The 18,976-nt window shown below is 37.7% G+C and overlaps 1 long non-coding RNA gene across 1 annotated transcript in view; it reads left to right on the forward strand.

Moving 5' to 3' along the window:
- Window positions 1-5,127: 5,127 nt before the first annotated feature.
- The window catches only part of LOC125326393, a 54,376-nt gene continuing 40,527 nt past the window's right edge, over window positions 5,128-18,976 (forward strand). The window contains exons 1-2 of the long non-coding RNA XR_007203797.1: window positions 5,128-5,381; window positions 7,149-7,278. This is a non-coding gene — a long non-coding RNA (uncharacterized LOC125326393). The remainder of the gene's footprint in view (window positions 5,382-7,148; window positions 7,279-18,976) is intronic.

Consider the following 18,976-nt stretch of genomic DNA (forward strand, 5'->3'; position numbering starts at 1 on the left):
CTCCTCTCCTCTCCTCTCCTCTCCTCTCCTCTCCTCTCCTTTCCATTTTCAAATTACTTTTTTCTTTCTTTTTTCCTTTTTTTAAGTGCACCAGACTGTGCTCATTTGATTACTTCATGAGCTGTCTTTTAAACACATATTTTTAATCTCTCTGTGTCTCTGGAATTCTCCTAGCCTACCCCTCAGTAGCCTCCTGACACTCAGAGCTGGTGTGATATGCAGTGATGTGAAAGCAACTGAAAGGGCAATGGCTTGTTCTTGTCAGATGACTGCTATGGACTCTGACTAAACCGTGTGCACAAAGTACTATATCCCCACATAAATTCTAAAAAGGACAAGTAAAGTTAAACCAAATTTTGGAATACGTTGTCCCTGTGAATTTGATTCCCTGCAACACAAGAAGGTAGGAGTCAGGCCCAGGATGGTTTATGGCATTTACTGAGTCACTCTTTGCACTCCTCACTGACCTGCTGCAATCTGATTTTGGCCCTGTGCATTGTGTGAGGAAAGTGAGGACTCTACAGAACTGCTCAACAATATAAATCAATCATAAATGATAAATTTGTAATGTGTGACAGTACAAATCTATGTGTTAAATCTTGTGTAACTAATGGGGTAAATATATGTGAGTTAGCCAGGAGTCTCCCACTGCCCTGCCAACAGTATGTGATTAATTCTGTTCTAACAGCCTATGAAGATTTCTGAGTTACCACATGAAGATATATTCCTAGATTAGATATTATAAAGACATTAAGTCTCACTCTGTTTTACCCAAATACACACACCATTTTCAGCTATATCTCTATAGCCAAAATTGTTACTTCAATATATGATACAGGCATCACCTATAATTAAAATGAAAATGGTGGCAAAATTGACACAAAGTAGGTTGTTTTGTTTTTCTGAGAAGCAATAAATTGTCATTTCTGGTTTGCTTCTGGTGCAAAACCAATCCAAATCAATGATAGAAAGAATCCTTAGCAGTCTACACATAATTAGAAATTAGTAGTTGTATAGTTATTATTTGATTACTACAACAGTCCAGGAGGAGGCTTTCTTGGAGAAACGTGTGTGATCCTACAGCTGATGGGGCCTTCCACAGCTCATCTAACTTCAGAATGTACATTAGGACAAAGGGGAATGGTTTTAAACTGACAGAGGGCAGGGTTAGATTGGACATTAGGAAGAAACTCTTGAGAGTGAGGGTGGTGAGGCACTGGCACAGTTTTCCCAGAGAAGCTGTGGCTGCCCCTGGATCCCTGGAAGTGTCCAAGGCCAGGTTGGACAGGGCTTGGAGCAGCCTGGGACAGTGGAAGGTGCTCCTGCTCATGGCAGGGGGTGGCACTGGATGGTCTTTAAGGTGTTTAAGGCCCCTTCCAATCCAGACCATTCCGTGATTCTACGATGCCCAGAAAAGTAAAATAATTTCATCTGATTTCATTCCAGCTACAGATATGAGCAATGAAGTTTTCCATCCTATGGCTGTCAATCAACAAGGCTTTTTGTTGCAGTGTGTTTATTTCCTCCTGAGAAAGCTTGAAAATTCCTCATCTTTGCAGTGTTTTTGAATCTTGCTGAAGTCCTGCCTACACTCCCAGCTCCCTGACCCTCCTCTTACCTCCCCCACAGAGACTGATCCAGGAGGTAGCCAGGGAGGATGCCCAAGAAACAGAACCCTGGCCACAACCAGGCTCTGCTTCAGCAGCAATGGTTATATGAGGAAAATGTTACTAAAGGTTAAAAAAAAACCTTAATATCTAGTTTCCTCCTCACCTGTAGGGACAAACCAGACATCACAGATGAATGTTGCAGCCAGCCAGGTATGAAAAGTATATGGTGAGAGCAACTCTCATCACTTATCTTCTGAGCCCTGATGCTTTCCAAGCAATTACAACTCACATCCTTCGCCAGCCAGGCATGTGCCCTAACCACTAGACAGAGTCATGATTCTTTTCACTCCTTCCCTGTAGCTTGATGAATCTTTAATTCTTTCATTAAAACTGGATCAGCTTCAGCAAGAAGACTTGTCACGGCCTCCCATTTTGGAGACTAAATTTATTTCCATTAATCTGTTGCTAGCAGCTTTTTACTTCTTGTGACTCGCTCACTTGAAGAAGTTTTTGCTGACATGATTGTGTTGGCTGTTCACTTGCCAGTCTGTCCTTAGGTACTGGCATCTGATCTGTTGACCAATTTCATCAAGCTTGAAAGAAGGATAGAAGTCTTGCAGATAATTGAGTACTGAAAAGCATGATAAAGATGGACAAGTGGATAGAGGGGGAAAGATTAATCAATTTGGCAAAAAGAAGAGGAGGCAGACATCAAGTGTCAGCTTTTCTACTTAGCAGTGGGATTGCTTCATGTTGCAACCAGGCTGCAGCTGTGCCTTTGCTGCCCCTTGTGCAATGATACGACACTCATTGGTGGGAAGAGTAATGCAGTGAATTCCAAATTCCAGCAGTTCAGGGAAACAGGGTCTGCTCCTTCTGATGGAAGAAACTTTTCCTTCAGAATTGCATGTCCCAGGAAGTTAAACGAGATGACATTGTTGGTTCTTGTCTGTCTGCTACTTCTGTCCTGCTCTTACAATGTTTATAGAAAGTCATGACAATTTATCTTTTTAAGATTACTGATTACAATGGTGATTAAGTAAATGTTATCACCACCATGACTTGTTGACGGAAAAGAAAAATCCCAGTTGGAGTCTCAGCTCTTGGTTTTCCAATACTTTCCTACTTCTTGGACAAAACCCTAAAAATTATTAAAAAGGATATGGAGACCTTGGAAATATTATGTATTTATTGTAGGAAGTACCCTAAGCAATATTTGTGAAAAAGAAAATAAAACATGCAAGGTTCACATTTGATACCTGGGGTAGAAGTAAAGAGAAAGGGAGAAAGGAAGCATGCAGGTAGGAAATCAAGCATTGCTTTGAAAAAAACTGTTCGAATACCAGATCTGGGGAGGAAATATTGATAATCTCTGTCCAAATTTTGGTCATTATTTCCTAAATATCTTGAAATGTACAATGATTTACTTTTCTCTTCTCTGTTTGTATCTCCCCTAAGTATCTGGGATTTGACATCTCATTTTTTCCCGTACCAATGAACAACACATTAGATTCTTTCTTTTAAGAAATTTAATTTTCATTTATTCCTTCAGATATGCAATATGGTGGAAACGTTACCCAGTTTGTTAATCAAGTGCCAGAGCTATCTTGCCTTTCTGATTCTTAAATTATCCTAAATACATCTGTATCCTGCCTCAAAATAAATTAATTTACACAGTAACCAAATTTGGAATGGGAGGACCAATCAGTCAATTTAAATGTGAGTTTATTTATAACTTGTTGGTTCAGTCACTTGGGAAGGCAGATGAAGGCTGGTCTGTCTCTCTCCTCTCTGGCTCTCAGTGATGCTGCACTGTCTGTTAGAGCACTGATTTAACAAGTAAGTACTAAAACTGATCTACTTTACGATGAGAAAAACTCAGGTGATCACAAAAGCAAACTACGCTGTTGCTTCAAATCAAAATTCACTCTTTGTGAAAGCAAAAGGCTGGTTGAGATCCTCAGTAGCTGAAACAAAGAATAAATACAGCTGAGGAACACCAGAATTCTCCATTAGGAGTACAGTGCTACAACTGTTCTTTGCATTTATTGATTTTTATAAAATCTAAGATCCACACTTATTCTAACCCTGTCATTTAGTGATCTGACAATTAACCTTGTCTTTAATTGGGAAGTAAGAAAAAAGCCACTATGAATATTTCATCCTAGTAGAAGTCTTCCTTTTGAAACCGAAAGAGAGTGACTGTTCTTGACATTTCTCATGAACTTTGTCTCTTACATTTCCATAGTAATGGTCTCCACGGTGAGCCATCAATCTCCATATCATCTCAACCCAGAAAATGAAACAAAACCAAAATAATTTAAGACATCAGGAAGTAATCTTGAAGAAAACTTGTTTAACCCAATATATCCTAGAATTGTCAGCAGCTGAAGGAAAATGTAATTCCTAGATAAAACAGAAGCTTTACTGTTGTTTACAATTCAGGATAGAGTCTGACCCCTTCTCATGCTGGTGTCACTATTCAGCACAATAGGTGCATTCGCTTTCTTGTAGAGGAATATATTACTCAGCATGAGGATATTTTCCTAACATTCCAAAATCTGACAGTTATAAAGTAAAAGAAGGCAATACACTACATTAAGGAAAGAATAGGTAACTACATTCTGAGAAGAGTAAAACTGAGTCTATACAATTAAATAGAATACACTGATATTAAAAAAAAAAGTAGATGTTTCTTTAAACTGCCAATTCTATGTAAGTAAGGAAAAAGATGAATAGAGTTATTCTGTTAGCTCACTGATAGTGGACTGGATTTTCTTTTTTTGATTTTTTTTTTTAATTTTTTTTTTTATTTTTGGAACACTGCCTCAAATTTCATTATTCATCCAGTTAATTCTTGCCTCTACAATTAGGTTTTCACTGAATTTTCTGTGACTTCCACCAGCTGTGAACAATGTCTAATGTAACATTGTCTAGAATGTAACGTTGTCTCTTCTTCACCCTTTCCAAGGAGACTAATAAAGTAGTTACGAGCTTTAAAGAAGGGGAAGGGAAGCATGAATGCCCTGCTGGAAGGGAAATTATCCACCTTTACCAGGAGAAAACAGGGAAATAAAAATCAATGAGCAACCTGGTCCAGCAGAAGGTGTCCCTGCCTATAGCAGGGAGATAGACACTAGTGATCTTTAATGTCCCTTACAACACAAATAATTCTATGATTCTATGATTATTTGGAAAGAAATAAACTATTGTCATGTCCAGAGCAATTTTTTTTTTTTTTTTTTTCAAAGATCCTTGGACCCCAGACCTGAAAATGGCAGAGTTTGGAAATTTACAGCTTGTATAATGAGAAAGAAAACAGGAAACTATGAAAAGCAAAATCAAAGCTAGACCCCTCTCCATTTTTAATGTTGTTGAAGGCAGCCTAGTTTATGGTGGATATAAAATAACTAACTAAATGCATGATGTATTCAATGTGTTCTATTTCGTGAGAGAAGGAAAAGCAGAAGGGGCAGAGCAGGAAGGCTCAAAGCCTTCTCTGGCAGCAGTGAGGGCAGCTGCTGGAGAAGTCACACCTCCTGCTGTGCCTTCTGGCTTTTGATTCCTTGGGCACCTCACATCAGCTGCTGCTCCTGCCACTTAATGATAAGAATATCATTGTTAGCTTATCTCTTTGTCAGAGGAAGACACTCCAGCACAGGCTTCTTATTCAAAGCCAGCCCAGCGGTTACAGACGTAACACCAGAGGGTGGACCAGCAAGGGGAGAACACCACAGGTGGAGGAGGGATGCTGAGCCATGGAATGAGAAGGTAATTGCAATTTCATAGAGCAAATGGGTGATGACAAAAAGGGAAGAAGAAAAAGAAAGTTTGTCAGGAAATCCTGGGAGATAGGAAAAAAAAAAAAAAATTGCTTGTACAACCAATTAAACCATGCCATAGGTTTAATTTTAGGGGATCTTACCCTTAGGGGTAAAGACCTGAATATCATAAAAAGATTCAAAGACAGTACATCAGAGAAAAGTAACACTCAAAAATATTGGCAAGACCATGGAAATGTAGGTCTGATTTTTATATTAGACCAATAGGCTAAATTCCCAATACATTTTAAAGAACAGAACTGAAAGTCATGTGTTTAAATCAGACACAGTGGAAAAGAGTTTTAAAAGGTTTTGTAGACAAAAGTTATTTCTCACATCCCAGAGGTCTTGCCTAATATGTCAGTATTCAAAAACCCCCAACCAACCACCAATATTCCCACAAAAAAAAAACAAACAAAAAACCAAAATTCAAAACCTCTTGTGGTTTCTAAAGTACAGCTGGAATTTAAAAAACCCTAACTACTTACTTGACAGTATTAAAAAAAAAAAAAAGCATGAGGAATAAGAGAGATAGAATTACAACTCTTCCAAGGTTAGAGAAAAAAGCCCAGTTTTCACAGTCATCACCAAAGGAATCTGTGCAAGACTTGTGTTGTTTGAAATATTCATAAGCAATCCAAAAAAGGGGACAAGTGGAGAAGTGACAAAATTTGCAGATGACAGAAAATGATTCAGGACATTTTAAAGTGAAATACATGCAAGAAATTGCAGCAGGTTTTCCTGATGCTGGGTGATAGAGCTACAATTGCTGATGGAAGAGAGTTCTTGTTAAATCCTAAGGAGTAGACACAGGACAGAAATTCTCACTGCACATAAAGAGAGGCAACCCCTAAATTAGCTTTTGCCAGTCTGAAAAGGATCGAAGAGTCACTGCTTCTGGTCTCTTCAGAAATCCTGCTCAGAGATAAGGAGCTTTCACGCAGGAAAACAGAGCATTGCTGTTGAATATACTAGAGAATGAAACACAAAAAATGCTAGGGGGAAAGAAGTTAAGAGAAATACTTAACTTTGTGCCTGTATAGAAATTCTTTTCTCAACTTGAAAAAGGAGATAGAATAAAAAAAAAGTAGGTAAGAGCAAAGTCATGAAAAAATTTCTCTATAAAGAAGTATTTTGAGCAATTTTGCAATTTTAAGCAAGTATTTTGAGACTTTTCAGATGAGAAAAGTGAGGCAGAGTATGATAGAGACCAACAAAATCATAAGCTGCATGGAAAAAAGAGAATGAGGAACGGTCAGGAGTAAGTTCTTGCATTATTCACTTTTGAAAACAGAAAAACAAATGAGCTGCTCTGAAACTGATAGAAATAAGCATTCTTTTCACCCAGTGTATGATTAGACAGTGGAATTCAATGGGATTTTCAGAAGGTCAGACACTAAACAGGCTCAAAATCTGACACATTTGTGGAAGAGAGAGCTCCTGTGGCAACTGTTATAAATCCATCCTGCAGCAGAGATTGCAAAAGATGAGAGAAGGTGGGAAGGCTGGAGGGACACAGCACTCTGAACTCTGCTTTGGTGTTTCAGCAGGTATTTTATGTAGCAACTTAGAACCACAAACATAATTGAAGATTTCAGCTCTTTCCCCACTTTTTGATTTAGACAGTAGTGTGAAAATTCGTGGAATGCTGCCCTGTATCTTTAAAGGAATTGCTTTCTGCACAGCTATTCATTATTTGTTTGTTTCCTTATTTAAGGTGTGTGAAAACAGTCTTTAAGTGTCCAAGGGACACAGCAGATGTTCTTCAAGTCCATTAAACTCCATGAACCAAATTCTGTTTCTCCTGTGCTGTCAATGGCCTGGAACAGAAAGTAAAGCAGTTTGGAGTAAGTTATTTTCTTTCTATTTCAATAGATTGATTAGATATGTTGAACTCTAAAAACTCCCCTGGCAAAAAATGGATTCTGGTTTCACTATCTGCTGCTATCTATTTTATCTATCCAAATATATACTTATAGGTTTTATTTCATGGACCCCTGAAAAGCTTTTAAAATGGTAGTGATGAGTACTACAGCTTTCCCTGGCCTGCCCTTTCTGACTGCTTGGGTAGACCCTAATCCTGTTTTTCAGGAAGTAGTAATTCCTGTATTTTGCAAGCAGACTGAAGGTAAATTGACATATTAAATTCTCCATGTATTTTGCAATGGAAAAATGCAATGCCTAGTGCATCCTTGCAATGCTTTAAATCCCTCATAAGTACTTATAAACTGTGATTTAATACCCTCTTAACTGCCTTTCACTAATCTAAATGTGTTCAGCTCTTGAATCCTTTCCTTGTAAGAGTCCTTCTGTTTGGAGGAAGCTGGAAAATTGTTTAGATAAGCAAACGAGTGCTCACAATGTTGTCTCAGAGAACTTTCTATTAGTTTTTGGAAAGATTCCAGATTCCAATTTAAAGTAAAGGGCACCAGATAGAGCTGAGGGGGGAAGAGAAGGGAATTATAAAGACTGATTCAGCTGCAACAACAAATATAAGTTTGACCCAGGATTTAGCTTTGGCAAGGTGCTCCAAGTAGTTTCCTTAAACAGTCTGAGGAGGAATGGTTTATTTGAACAGGTTCAAATGATGAAATATCTTAACACTGGGGTTAGTTATCATATTTACCAGGCACAGAGGAACACTGATTTAGTAGATGTGGGACATGTTTTGCATGCAATACGCTATAATCACACAGTTTAGTGCTTCCTGTACTGCAGTGAATTTTGCATACAACAAATGTTCCCCATCAGCTCTCCTTTCTGTTCTTCCCCTCCATTCCAACCCCCTGCCATTCTGAGAATAAATTTTCTGTTACTTCTGTAGCAAGTTAAAAAAGTGTATTCTTTTTTTTTTTTTTTTTTTCTTTTGGCCAGTGTAAGCAGGAATGCTACAAAATACTATATTCATCTTAAATCTGCTTTCTTAGTGTTTAAATTTGCAGCAAATCAACCCTTGGCTTCAGACTCCCTGATAAAGGCTTAAAGACATACACAGCTGGCTATATACAACCATAAACTCCATGTTTTCTAACAGCAAAGGTCTTGGCTAACCTCTTTTTCAACCCTGTTCCAAAGTTCCTATTAATTTAGATGATGCAGATCTGTGGCTTTTCATTATCCTTGGAAACAGTATAACTGTCTTCTAAATTGTAGCCAAACTGCTTTTATCATTACCTATGTTTCTCACCACCAGCACCAGGAACTGGTGTTCCAAGAAAGAAATCCCAGATACTGCTGAAATGAATGGATTTGCTTCTCTTCCAAGTAAAGGCCAAGGGAATTTCATTCCTACACAGCACATCAGAGGTACTCAGAAGACCAGGGGCATTGAGTTTTGGCCTCTAATTTGGTGTGACCTTCTCTCACTACTTTCAGCTGTTCCCTAAATTTAATCTCAGCTGGTAATTATTGAATGGCTCAGTCCTTTTATGTTCATTTTTTTCTCTCTCCCATTTCACAAACGGAATTGATTGTTGCCAAATGATGCAGAGCTGTTTGGAGTAAGAGTATTGGTATTAACAGTTCTGGCAGTCCTGTTAGATTTGTTTCGTTTTCCTTCTAATCTCTACATCCAATCCCAGCTTCACGATTTGCCAATCCAGAAATCTTGAAAAACTCAAACAAAAGAACCCATCCAACACTGAAATGTTTTGATTTCCTTGATATAATTATTTTCATTCTGTTTCATTCACTCATTTTGCCTTTTTTACCCTAAATTGTGTTGCCTACATTCCACCATCTCCACATGCTACCCAGCATTCACTGAGGTAGCACAGACACTTTGGCATAACTGTCCTCTTTGCTGTGCCTGCAAATTTTTTCCAGGACAAGAAGGCCATGTTAAATCAGTGGGTCCAGAAGAGTTTAACTCCTCTGACAACTGAAGTTGAAAAATACCTGGCACTGACATTAAACCACTGGCATCCACCAGGGTTTGATGCTCCCCAGTGAAACTGCTGTAGGGGAAAACACTGAGGATGAAAGGCCTCCCTGGAAAAGACACAACTCCTGCAGACTTCACTATACAAGCTGGAAAACCTTTGAAATTGGTCCTGCTTGCAGAGAGTTAGCATGTTTTAATTGTGTCAAATGCACAGTTCAATTATTGCTTTATCAAACTTTCTATTTTGAATTGGCTTGTGTCTTACTTTCTGGTTTCAGGATGTAAATGTGCAGAGTTTCTCTCTAGAAAGCAAGCTACATAAATAAATAAACAAATGAAGGATTTTGCATTAATACTTTAGGAAATTTGGGGCTAATTCTGAGAGATTTTGAAGTGGCTATTTCTATTTATCTGGATGGATATTCAGCTCTGGGAATCCTTGCAAGATCTCTGTCAGTCTAGGATTTAGCAAGATTAACCTCCTTTCAAACCAAGGGTTTTTTGAGACTGACAGCTCCTTTTTATCTCTTTAAGTTATTACTGCCAGTTAGTAGAAGCTTTCTTGAACAGAAAATAACAGCTTATTTTAATCCTGATTCAGGAAAAGCTAACTTTATACACTCACTCAAGTTCCACAGAGATCTAACCAGAATCCTAAAGGCTATTCCGAGTAGAAATCCTGGGTCATGGCCTTCATAAACATCTTATAAAATAAATATAGTCCCCAAATTCAATGATATGCCAAAAAAATATTGCACTGAAATCTCAAATAATGGCATTTTGCAGTTCAGCATTAAAACAAGGCAAAAAAAATATAATGGGTAGAATGTATATCAATTGCACCCTCTTTTCTTGACACTAAAATTTCTCACCTGATTTGGATTTTAAAAATATATATTTATAAGCATTAAAATAAGTTTCTGAGCACATTTCTGAGCTAAAGGCTGTCCAGTTCTTTCTGGTTCATCTGCTGACAAGCTCCTTTGGTGTGACTATTTTTCATTTAGCTTATCCAAGCAGGAGCAGCCGTGGTTAGAGCAAGCTGATATTCCACTCTTACAGAGAGGACTCGTGTTATGGGAGAGGTGTCAGTAACTACTGGAAAGGAGACTTGTGTATGTTGAACAACCAGAAATCCAAACTGCAGTAATACCAGGTAGAGCAGATAGAACTTGGCTAAACTCATCTCTGTGTTTTATATCTTGCTTACATGGGAATTTTATTTATGAGTACAGATGTTTTGTATTCTGCTTATTGTTCTCATAGAGGAAGAAAGGAGACATGAGCTCTCGTGTTTGGGCAAGTTTGATTTCTGGTGTGACTTCAATGGTCTTCTTTGGTCCTCCATATCCTCAAGCACAATCTATGTCTTTAACTCATCTTATGGCTGTTTCATGCATTCATAACATTTTCTTATACTGCACTATTTGCTTAAATCCTCTTTTGTCAGCTCTCTGAATTCTGACAGACAGAAGTTCTGAAATATAAAGAACAAATTAAGATTTAAAAAGCAGTTTACATGTCATTAACTTTCTACACAATTAATGAGCAAAAGCTTCTAGACAGTTGTAACACCAAATTTCAGCAACCATAATTAAGTTATGCTCAGTGTAGGTTGATTTCTCTCATTACTTGAACAGTCTAGCACTGGAGTGTGATGCTACAGTGAAATAACACTGACCTTCAAGTTTTTCTAGTGACTACAGCTGCTGTAGGTTTCTTTTTAAAGAATTATTTTAATGTTAAGTCTCCTTTAGCCTTTAAATCCCAGCCTGGCTTCCTGCCTAGTTTAACAGCTGTCTCATTTGGTTAGAGTCAGTCACATGAGAAGGAGGATATATGATACACGTTGACATATATTTGTGACCCTGAGCATGCTTTACTGTGCTGGTCTTTTCTCAGTATACATGAAAGTAAACATATGTGGTGCAAAAGCTACCACATATAAAGTTACAGCTGGCAACAGAAGTAAAAGAAGTGGGAGCAGATAATTAAATAGTTAAAGAAAAACATCAGCTTTTTTGGGTGATGTATGAAAGTTGAGTAATTTTTGTATTGAAAGAAATATTTTTAAAATATTCACACAAATTTGATGTCCACATGTAAAAACCTAGGTCTGATTGTCTTTCCATTTTTTCTTACATTAAACAGTGATTTGCTGTTTGGACTCTAAGAAAATTATATTGGGCTGAACTTCATCTAAGTGTTTTGTGAAATGAATCTCCAGTTCTGCAATGATTTCTATTCTTTGATTCCTCTAACCAGCTGAGAAAACTAATATGTAAAGGTGATTCAATTAAAAATGGCATTGAAAAGCAGGAAAATCCAGAGTTATATGAATAATTTCACACCCAATGCCAAATTGTCATATTTTATCAGCTAGCCCTGTGTAAAATGAGAATAGCATCTTTTGACAAGTCAAGCAGCATACATAGGCTAAGAGGGCAATTTGTCCATTCTGTTGTGTAAATACACTTGGGAAACAGAATTAAAGGGGAAAAAACTGTAGGGAACTTGGCATAAAGCTTTAATCCAGGATGAGACTCATCTCTATTGTTGCTTAACATTAAATGTTTGAGTGCATGCTAGGACTTGGGTTGTCCCAATAAACAGCCCATCACACACTAGCATGGATCTTTCACACAGACTGGGTGAATTTCCCTCTGAGGATTCTTTATATTTTTTTTCCCAATGGTTATAAAGGGAACATGAGCTAACTAGCTCCGATGTACTTATCTAACTTTTAGATGAGTCTGGGTTAGATTAACTTCTCCCTTCACCCTCTACAAACTGTTCCTGGGTAACTCAGAGAACTTATAATTGTCTTTGGACTCTGAACAGGAAGGTATTTACTGACAGAGAAAGAGGAAAACCATCACCACTCCATTACTTGCTTTATTTATTTTCTTGATGTGTTTCTGCTCCCTGGTTTGTGGATGTTTCTGTAATACAGCCCAGCAATGACATACACATTTTGGGTCTTATTAAATATTACTGTTTCATTATTTTTTTATTATTATTCAGACACATAAATGGATTAAAACATGAGTGAGCACTATCTAAATTCTGAGGGGTTATCCACATGTATGTCAATCAGAGGTGAAAAGAAAAAATATTGTACAGTTTGATAATGACTAAAATCAAGGAGAACCATTTTCCCCTGGCCATACCTTAAGCAAGAATAAAGCAGAGGCCTTGCTATGAAGTAGAAAGTATATGTCCAAGTGTACCAAATATAAAAAAGGGCTTTTTAACAGAGAAAAAAGCAGAGAGTAAAAATCTGTGTTCAAGAAGGAAAACTTGTTGAAGTATAAAAGGGCAATTTGCCAAATGAATTATGTTTCTGAAGGAAGCAGTGCATGCCAATTTTTAATCCAAAGCAAAATGTCTGTAGCTGAGGTCTTAACTTCTGGAACAAAGGGATTGTATGCTACATAACACTTGTAAAACAAGCAAGTAATCTCTGCACATGCCTGTGTAAGAAATGAACGGAACATTCCCAATTTATAAATGAGTAATAGTGAATCCTGAACATTTTTAATTAGTTTGTTTGGTTCCACTACAAGGAAGCCAGAAAAAGAATGAGGATGGCATGGTAATAAAACTCTATACTAAAAAGAAACCCCAAGCCCACAAAGAAACACTGTGTACATTCTTCAGCAGAGTAAACCTGATATTCTAGACCTTCTCCAAACTTTTATGTACGTGCTTGGATGCAGCCCTTATTAACAGAACTAAATTTATGAATTGGCCCCTGTTCTTGAGTAAGAAAGAAGTGGGACAGGCACCAGTGCATGTTATGGATATATGAAGACAGGCTTCGAGAGCTGGGGTTGCTCAGCCTTGAGAAAATGAGGCTCCAAAGAGGTGTTTTTAGCACTTTCCACGACCTAAAGGGGCTACAAGAGACCTGGAGAGAGATTTTACAATGGCATGTAGTGACAGGACAAGGGATAATGGTTTTAAACCGAAAGAGGGCAGATTTAGATTAGATCTTCTTTAACATGTGGGATTGATGTGTACATTCTTCAGCCCTGAACCATCACTGCTTGAAAAGACATCAGTTAAATTCTTCAGTCCTGGGTGTTTGAGTGGCAGATCTGGTATGGCATGCTGTCAACACTGGGATGTAGTGTGAGGTTTTGGGATTTAAAATGAGTCACTTGGTTCGCTAGAGCATCACTTGGAATATTTGGGATTACCCAGAATTATCCAATTAGTTTTAGGAGACTGTGCTAAACTGGAAGTGTATCAGAGAATCATAGAATGGTCTGGGTTGGAAGGGAGCTTAAAGATCATGTGGTTCCAACACCACCCACCAGATCAAGTTGCTTAGGGCCCCATCCAGCCTGGTTTAAACACACTTTCTTGAATCTCAAGGCCAAGGCTTAGAGGAACACAAATAAAACCTTAAAGGTGCTCTGAAATTTGCTGAGTAAACTGTGGGCACAAACCCTGCAGAAAGAACAACACAACAACCGAAAACATTTCTCCCTTGCCAATTTTGAAAGAATTTTCTCTTTCCTAAACGCAGTGGCTTAAAGTTTTGTTTTGATGGAAAACATAAAGGCTATTTTTGCACTTCTGAAGAAAACAGCTTAGAGTTAACTGCCAATTCCAACCCTTTGGGGCATTCATTTTGCTAGTAGCAGTTTCATAAAGAGTCTTGGCTTATCTCCTCTTCACCTCCGCAGTGTTGTTGTTATTGCCAGTCTGCAGATAAACTCAGCTTTGTCTCAGGAGGCTGGAGACTGCACATGAGATATGGATAAAAGGGAAAGAAAGGTCTCTTTTTGAGACCAATATGTGATTAATCACTGGCTTATATTCCCTCCACTTCTTTATAAGTTTCTTGCGTGAGACTCCTGACTAATCCCCCTGAAAGGCTGTAATTTGTAACAAAATTGAAGTGAACAATATTACTTTAAAACAAAACAAGTAACATATAGGAACAGAAGCCAGTAAATAAACACAGGGCAGATCCTGTGGAAGTAAATTGATAAAAATTCAATTTGGTGAGGTTAATTATACTCAGAAGGGCTTTTCCTGCCTTAAAGAAAATCTGTTTTGGTTCCCTGTAGATATGGATAATGCTTAATGGAGACCTGTGGGTATTGGAATAGTTACTTTGTGGCTGTCTCTGCTTCTCACTGGCCTAGTCATCGGTGTGGGAAAGCCTTAAAATAAAATGAAATTTAAAATTCTCTGCTTCTAAGGCATAAGTACTTCCCAGGGCCTACCTCTCACCTTTCAATAACACAGGAAAATACCAATCTATCAAAACTATGGCATTGCATTCATGACATGCACAGCTGGCTCCCTACAAAGCAACAGCATTACAGATGAAAGACCAGACAAAAGTTTTCCATCATTTTAGAATGTACTTCTTACCTAAAAACATCTTGTCAAGAAAAAATTCTCGATCACTTGCCTGAGGAAATCCGTGAATCTATTAAGTTTTGGGCTGACAAACTTTTAGCTCTGTAAAAGCTGGGAGGTAACACACCTTGCTCTAACTAGAATGTGTCTCAAGAGCAGCCAAGAGCAGGTTTAAGTATTCATGGTTCCGTGTACCTGACATAGGCATGCAAAGGAATGTGCTTTTGAAAAACAGTTCAGCTGCCTTTGTGAGTTCAGATAATATAAAGGTTTTGTGGTTAATTATTATCATTTTTCAAAAAATTCTGAATAAACAGAAACATTTTTCATTCCTCATTCCCAATTTCCCAATCTGTGTATTGTCTTCTTTCAAATGACATCACACCACTGTATCAGCATTTCTGAAAGGTGAAACTGAAGTACAATCTAATATCTCGAATACAGTGAAATACTTTCTAATAGTTCTGAATTACACACACTTCAAACTTATTCCTTGGGAGGAAAATACCTTTTTTTTCATGTCAGAGGCTTAAGAGAATGACCATACTCAGCTGAATGAAAGATTGTTGAAGTTTAATAGCCCCTTAGGGACAGTGGCTGTAAGCAAATACAACTAGATTGAGAGGACTACACAAGAATATCTCATTTCTCTGTTTGTTTAATAAATTTCAATTAATTATTCCTTCCTCATCTAATCTTCCCAAGACAATAACATTTGGGAGAAGTTGGGCTTCCAAAAAGCAGTTAGGGATTGCTTTCATAAAGCTTTGGGGGATCATGGTGTCTTTTCTATCAGCCCTTCTGAGAAACATGAATTGAGGAACAGATCTGTGACATCAGTTCCACATTTCTTTCTTTTCCCTGAATTTTTCATTACCCAGGTCCTTTGGACATTTTCAGAGATTGCACATCAGTACCCTTTTTCCCTTTTTTTGTAATATATTTAAGACACCAAAATGTACTGTGAGATGCACATAGATTTTTTTTCCAGATGTTAATATGAGACAAAGAAATTAGGGGACCTCTTATGTCACAAGTAAAATCTGTGGTACATCTCTGGATTCAGCACTGAGTTCTCAAATCCCACATTACTGACTGGTAAAATACACCAACATTTCCTTACAGCTGGCAGTCTCAAATCTGTGTTATTGCAGGAAGATGGAATGTGGAAGGCACTAGGTGGATTTTAACTCAAATGACTCTTTATCTCTGTTAAAATTAATCAACTTTATCTTCAAGGTTTTTCTTCAGACAGCAATCAAACTGAATCCAGAGGGAAAAAAACCAGAAGGAAAAGTAGTTTATTTGCTGGGGAATATAATAGGATCTAGAGTGGAGTACCTACTAACTTATTCAGAAATGCTTTAAAATATTTAAAATCTATTTGGCTGATTCTGCCAGAGAGTCTGGGAATTCATTAGGATATAAAGGTATTTGTGGTCTGCAGGGAATAGTATAAAATGGATGGCCACCAGTACCTATGAATAACTTATTTGTCACATTTGAGTCATAACATTTCACAGCCTAATAAGGAAAGATGTACAGTTTTATATGTTTAATTTACATATGTAAAACTGAATTGAGCATTTCTTTGCATACCCTATCACCATAAATAGCAGTAGATTTGTGATAACAGCATTAGCTACAGCAGGTTCATGAATTACTATGTAATGTATCCCTGTACAATTTCAATACAGCCCATTTTTCTTCTCCCTCTTTGCTGCTGCACTAAATTCTTTATCTGGAAGCTGGAGACTAAATATAGCATTTGCTATGCCTTGACCTGGGAGGGATGGATAGACTGAAGATGGCTTTGAAGATTATATAGCTATGATTGCACGAATATTCATGTTTGCCTCAAAAATAATGTATATTTGGTTATTCCAACAGAACTGTACTTTTTGTTAGCCCTGGGTCACTGCATAGGAAGGAAAGAAGTTCTCATAAGGTCAGAAGGAAAGAAGTTCTCGTAGGGTCAGAAGGAAAGCATCAGGATTAATACTCTCTTCTCTTCTGCCCACTAGTGTTTCCCTGGCTTTTATAATCTTTTCCTAAGCACCCTCAACCATTCAGAGGACCCAAGGGTAGAAAGGATATTTACACTTGTATGACCTTCCTCCGTACCCAGGTGGTTGGGAAGGTTAGGCAGGAGCTGGATGTGATGTTTCCTGCTCTGAGGGGTTAATTTCTTTTTGAGTCCTGTATAAAGTTTCCAAAGAGCTCAGGAAATGAAACATGAAATCCCTTTTCCTAGATCAGATCTCTAACCATTAGACTAAGATTTTTCTATATCCTTTATCCACTACCAATGGAAGGGCAGAAATTAGGAACTTCTCCCTGGAAGGAAGAAGATAGAAGCTTTAATCTCTTTAATCCCCTCTCATTTATTTTAAAATATATATATTTAAATCCATAACAGAGGATAGAACCTAGACTCAGGAAGAAGAGAGTGAATGAATTTTTGTTCACACTCATATTCAGTGTTTCTCACTTGTTCTATCCAAGACATATTCCAAATGTCTGGTCATTTTGTGGGGTTTTTTCCAGTTTTTTTTTTTTTTCTTTTTGTTCTTCTATTGAGGTACATTGCTCTCCCCTTGTTTTATATTGGTCATTTGTGCTACCAAATTTTGGATCCTGTGCCAGAGGCTTCCAGCTTAAGGCTGAGTCTGACTCTCTTCTGCCATCGTAAATATTCTATCGGTAGAGAAATGACAGTGCATATGAATTTATCTTTCACTGTCAAGTGCCCACACTGCAGACAGCCTCATGGCACAGTATGAGCAGTTTTTTCAGGGAAATGTCTAGGAATAATAGGAGAAAGCACAGAAAAGTTAGAATTCAGTGGCAACTCAGATGTGCTTATTCAATGCACCCTGAGGTATCTATGTCCCTTTCTCAGGAATCATACCTCGAATTTAGCATTTTCAGAGAATAAAGTTGATTGAGAATTTGCAGTTAAAGCTTGTTTGAATTGCATAAAAGAATGGCCATATTGATGTAGTTTTGGTGAACTGCTGGTGAGAACCAGGAAGGTTTTCAATCAGCCTTTCTGGGAAGATGTTTAGGAACCAGGATACACTTTGAGGAAGTTTTTACATGGGAATTAGTCAGGACTCTCAGTCACACAGGTGAGCTGGCCCCCCATATTGCCAGACCTCATGAGAACTGGGAACCAGCTCTCCAGTGAATTCATGCTGGCCAGGCAGACAGGTAGCCCAGCAGAGTGAAATCTGTGATGTCCCTGGGACAGGGCTGCACAAAGAGATGGTCCTGACAGCTTTTACTGAAAACTGTCACAAATCATGCCAATTTTAGCCATTTTCTGCTGATTCCTAGGGAGCAGGCATGACTTCTCTAGTACAAAGGCTTGATATTTCTTATGTGATTCTTATTTCTCAGCCTGTTTGGGTTTTTTTTAGGAATACTGAGGGATGGTAATTTTCTTCCAAGAAAAATTTGCAGATCTGAACTTCTTCTGTAACATTTTATTTACTTCCTTTCTTCCTAGTGTTCCTGTTCTTCAGACAAAGAAATCTGGAGTTGAGACTTGCTTTTTTAACTTCAGGCATGATTTTTGTTGGACTTTTTGCAGAGACTTGGTTTTTACCATTTTATAATGCACTCTGATATCAGTTAATAGTCTTCACTAAAGAATTAGAGAAGCTCCAATAGAGGCAGTAGGTTTATATGGAGAAGAAACATTCAAACAGATTCTAGTTAAAACTACCAGAAATTTAAAAAAGAAAATAAAATTAACCCTGTACTTAATGATTTAATCCAAATCCTTTGGGATTTCAATGAAACGTCCTTGGGGAGATATTACACATCTGCTGAATGGGGATAGGAGGATTTACTCATTCTTCTTCAGCATCCGGTTCTTGCACACATCAGGGAAGATGACAGTTCATGGGTCTGATCCAGTATAGCAATTCCACTGCTACACAAAATCTGGACAATTATATTCATTCCTTCTTTTCCAAAGCACTGTTTCTCAATTTAGATATTAAAACATAAAAGAACAGTGATTGCAGCATTCTTAAATGTCAACTGATAACAAGAACACCTATTAAACAGTAATATGAAGATGCATATCTAATTAATCTGCCAATTATGATAAAAAAATAACATAAACAAGTCTTAATTGTGTTCATTAAAATACTTTAAGTGCAATCTACTTGAAAAAGATGATTAGGCTTTAACTGAGATATTTCAAAGGAGCTACAAGTTACTAACCAACCCACTTCCAAAGTGTCAATTAGCACAGTTTAGCTACTTTCTTA

This window comes from Corvus hawaiiensis, chromosome 5 (genome assembly GCF_020740725.1).
Source record: "Corvus hawaiiensis isolate bCorHaw1 chromosome 5, bCorHaw1.pri.cur, whole genome shotgun sequence".
Classification (NCBI taxonomy): domain Eukaryota; kingdom Metazoa; phylum Chordata; class Aves; order Passeriformes; family Corvidae; genus Corvus; species Corvus hawaiiensis.